Source organism: Grammomys surdaster, unplaced genomic scaffold (genome assembly GCF_004785775.1).
Source record: "Grammomys surdaster isolate TR1022 unplaced genomic scaffold, NIH_TR_1.0 369, whole genome shotgun sequence".
NCBI classification, from domain to species: Eukaryota; Metazoa; Chordata; class Mammalia; order Rodentia; family Muridae; genus Grammomys; species Grammomys surdaster.
This window is the reverse complement of record NW_021604788.1, coordinates 1521094-1525888: the sequence shown is the minus strand read 5'-3', so window position 1 is coordinate 1525888 and position 4795 is coordinate 1521094. Positions and strand designations below refer to the sequence as shown.

General features: G+C 36.7%; 1 non-coding gene across 1 annotated transcript; it reads left to right on the top strand.

Moving 5' to 3' along the window:
* The first annotated feature begins 1846 nt into the window (after positions 1-1846).
* On the top strand, positions 1847-1952 carry LOC114631958. Its single transcript, XR_003713027.1, has one exon. It is a non-coding gene; the product is annotated as a U6 spliceosomal RNA (small nuclear RNA).
* The last annotated feature ends 2843 nt before the right edge of the window (positions 1953-4795 follow it).

The window sequence follows — 4795 nt, the reverse complement described above, 5'->3', positions numbered from 1 at the left end:
CCTTTCAATCAGAAGCTCTAGAAGTTGATGTTGTTGAAATTAAAAATAAAGAACAAAGAGTTGGATATACTTATCCATAAAAGCAATGTTGACAATATAAAAAGTGTAGAAGCAACCCATCAAAAAAAGAATGATGAATTATATATATATATACATGCACACATATACACACATATATATAGTAAAATGACCTTGGGCATTTAAATTGAAGCTCCTCTAACACATATCACACATAATGAATACTAAGGACATTTTACTAAGAGAAATGAACCAGCTATAAATGTACAAATTCTCTATCATTGAGGTGTTTGCAACAGTCAACTCAATTGAGACATAGCATATACTAATGGCTTTCACTCAGATCCTGATTCTAAAGTCACACTTCTCTGATGCTACTTCTTTGACTCTTTTACATCCCTGTATAATTACTAGTATTTTTGTGAAGCCTAGCAAGATAGCCTTAGATGTTATTCCTATATAAGATCATCTGTTATTTACCTTAAATCTTTAACTTCTCATCTTTTGTGTTATCTAATATATGTGAAAATTTCAGGAGATATATATATATATGAGAGTCAGAATATTTTCCAGCTTCCTAATATCATGAGTGATTTGAAAATCCAGGAAATTGACCTTAATAGGTTTTCTTCCCCAAACTGTACTTGAACTTCTGACAAATTTGATATCTAAATTACAAAGACAGCAGAAACAACTAAAGAGCACTTTTAATCAAAACCTGCAATGTAAAGGAAAGCTCAACAGACTCTTAATAAGGAATCATGTGCCATTTATAACTAATGCTTACCAAAATCCAGATATACTTAGAAACCTAGTATGTAGGCAAGATACTCTAGTGACTAAGCAAGTCAGAAATGATTAAATACATGTTTATAGATGAATAAATGATATAAATAACTCCTATACAAACAACCTTCCCTGAGTTGCAAATTTATAAAATGAGTACAAGTATAATAACATTCTCTATTACTATAGATATGGATACAATTGATTGAATAGTATTATCAGGTACCAGTATATATCTAGTTAAGTAGCAGGTCAGTGATATAACTTTGTTCCCTCAAAGGTAAAAGAACTGAAACAGTTTCTTAACCTTTAAAATCTCCAAAAATGCAATTATACATTTCCCAAGACAGTGACAACTTTCATTTAGAAGCCTATACTTTCTGCTTATATACAGACATAACAGTATCCTGTTTCCTACACTTTCTATCAGTACCTTTTTGCCTTATTAAACAGTTTTAAAATTTCTCTAAGAATGAAAAGTGCTAAGCAAAGCAATTTACAACTCATTCTTGCATACTACTTCTCATTTAAATGTTCAAATCCTATTAAACCCAATCACTCATTAATATCAATATCCTTGAGAAGTTAAGTGGTAATTTACCCTGATTTCATAGAAAAGGGGGGAAAGAATTAAAAGGACTTTGCCTATAATTAAATTACTGTACTCATATAAGCATATCCTTACTGCTGTTCTATTTCTATTTCTCTAGTAGCAAAAGAGAAAGCAAATACCCACAAGATTCTTCCATTTCTGCTTGTAAAAATAACATTCACACCAATTCATTATTGTGAAAAGAAAAAAAGTGTATGATTCCCTCACCACCTCTCCTTTTTTAGGGCAAAATTCTTCCAAAAAATTGGTGAGCAACATACTCAATTGATAAGATTTTTGATTTTAGCAGAAGGAGAAAAGAATTTGAATGTATACTCTTTTATCTAACCACTCGATGAATACTTGTGACAGCATTTTGAGTCTTGAGTATGATATGTGTAAACTGGAAGTGAGAATAATAATAGGTATATCTCAGAATTTGTTAAATAAGTGCTTTTTAGGCAGCACATACACTAAAATTGGAATGGTACAGAGAAGATTAGCATGGCCTCTGTGCAAAGATGACACACAATTTCATGAAGCATTCCATATTTTTTCGTATCCTCATAGAAGCAGGAGGAAGGGGGATGGGATAGGGGATTCCTGGGTGGGGGGGAATGAGGAAAGGGGCCACAAATCCTTTCAGCTCCTTCAGTCGTCTCTCTAACTCCTACATTGGGAACCCCATAATCAGTTCAACAGTTAGCTGTGATCATCCACCTCTGTATATGTCAGGCTCTGGCAGACCTCTAATGAGACAGCTATATCAGGCTCCTGTCAGCATGCACTTCACAGCATCCACAACAGTGTCTGCCTTTTGTGACTGCACATGGGACAGACACTGAGGTGGAACAGTCTCCAGACAGCCCCTACTTCTGGTTTTATCCGACACTTTGTCTCCATATTTGCTCCCATGAGTATTTTGTTAAATTTTCTGAGAAGGATCGAAGCACCCATACTTTGGTCTTCCTTCTTCATGAGCTTCATGACGCCTGTGAGTTGTATCTTGGGTATTGTAAGCTTTTGGGATAATATCCAATTATCAGTGAGTGCATACCATATGTGTTCTTTTGTGATTGGGTTACCTCACTCAGTATATTTTCTAGTTTCATCCGTTTGCCTAACAATTTCATAAATTCATTGTTTTTAATAGACAAGTAGTACTCTACTGTGTAAATGTACCACATTTTCTGTATCCATTCCCCTGTGGAAGGACATCTGGGTTCTTTCTAGCTTCTGGCTATTATAAATAAGGCTGCTATGAACATAGTGGAGCATATGCCCTTGTTATATGTTAGAGCATCTTTTAGGTATATGCCTAGGAGTGATATAGCTAGGTCCTCAGGTAATACTATGTCCAATTTTCTTATGAATCACAAGACTGATTTCCACAGTGGTGTACCAGCTGGCAATCCCATCAACAATGGAGGAGTGTTCCTCTTTCTCCACAACCTCACCAGCATCTGCTATCACCTGAGTTTTTGATCTTAGTCATTCTGACTGGTGTGTGGTAGAATTTCAGGGTTGTTTTGATATGCATTTCCCTGATGACTAAGGATGTTGAACATTTCTTTAGGTGCTTCTCAGATGAGAATTCTTTATTTAGCTCTAAACCTCATTTTTAGAAGGGTTATTTTGTTGTTTGGAGTCTAATTTGTTGAATTCTTTGTATGTATTATTTATTAACCCTCTATGGGATATAGGATTGGTAAAGATCTTTTCCCAATCTATTGGTTGTCATGTTGTCCTATTGGCAGTGTCCTTTTTTTATAGAAGCTTTGCAATTTTATGAAGTCCCGTTTGTCAATTTTTGATCTTAGAGATAAACAGGCTAAGAAAGAAATTAGGGAAACTACATCTTTACAATAGTAACAAATAATATAAAATATTTTGGTGTGAATCTAACCAAGCAAGTGAATGATCTGTATGACCAGAACTTCAAGTTTCTGAAGAAAGAAATTGAAGAAGGTCTCAGAAGATGGAAAGATCTCCCTTGCTCAGGAATTGGCAGGAATAAGAGAGGAACAATGGCCATCTTGCCAAAAAGCAATCTGTAGATTCAATGCAATTCCCATTAAAATCTCAACTCAATTATCAAAGTTAGAAAAAGAAATTCTCTAATTCATTTGGAATAGCAAAAAAAAAAAAAAAAAGAACTATACTCAACAATAAAAGAACTTCTGGGGAAATCATCATCCCTGACCTCACACTGTACTACAGAACAATAGGGATAAAAACTGCATGGTATTGGTACAGAGACAGGCAAGAACATTAATGGAATAGAATCGAAGACCCAGAAATGAACTCACACACCTATGGTCACTTGATGTTTGACAAAAAAGCTAAAACCAGCCAGTGGAAAAAGGACAGCATTTTCAAAAAATGGTGCTGGTTAAACTGGAGGTCAGCATGTAGAAGAATGCAAATTGATCCTGTGGTTTTTTTTAATGAATGTTTTATTTATATTTCATATGTTGTCCCCTTACCCCATCCCCCATCCACCTAGGAACCCCCTATCCCTTCACCCCTCCTCCTGCATCTCTGTCGATCTACCCCAACATACTCACACCACTCCCACCCTCACACCCTCAAATTCCCACACCCTGGGGCATCCAGCCTTCATGAGACCAAGGATCTCTTCTCCCACCTATGCCCAGCAGGGCCCTCCACTATTATATATACAGCTGAAGCCATGGATCCCTCCCTAAGTGCTCCCAGGCTGGTGGTTTAGACTCTAGGAACTCTGGTTGGTTGATATTGTTGCTCTCCTCATGGGGCCTCAAAACCTTTCAGCTCCTACAGTCTTCACTGTGACTCCTCCATTGGGAACCCCATGATCAGATCAAAGGTTAGCTGTGAGTATCTGCCTGTGAATATGTCAGACTCTTGCAGACCTCTGAGGAGACATCCATATCAGGCTCTTATCAGCATGAACTTCCTGCCTTCCACATTAGTATTTACCTTTGGTGACTGCACATGGGATGGATACTCAGGTGGAATGGTCTTCAGACGGCTCCTTCTTCAGTTTCTGTCCCTCACTTTGTCTCCATATTTGCTCCCTTGAGTATTTTGTAACTCCTTCTAAGAAGGACCAAATCACCCCCACTTGGTCTTCCTTCTTCATGAGCTTCATGTGGCCTATGAGTTGAATCTTGGGTATTTCAAGGTTCTGGGCTAATATCTAGTAATCTATGAGTGAATACTATGTGTGTTCTTTGGTGATTGGCTTACCTCACTCAGGATGATATTTTCTAGTTCCATTCATTTACCTAGGAATTTCTCGAATTGATTATTTTTAATAGCTGAGTAATACTCCACTGTGTAAATATACCACATTTTTTTGTATCCATTCCTCAGTTGAAGGACATCTTGGTTCTTTCCAGCTTCTGGTTATTATAA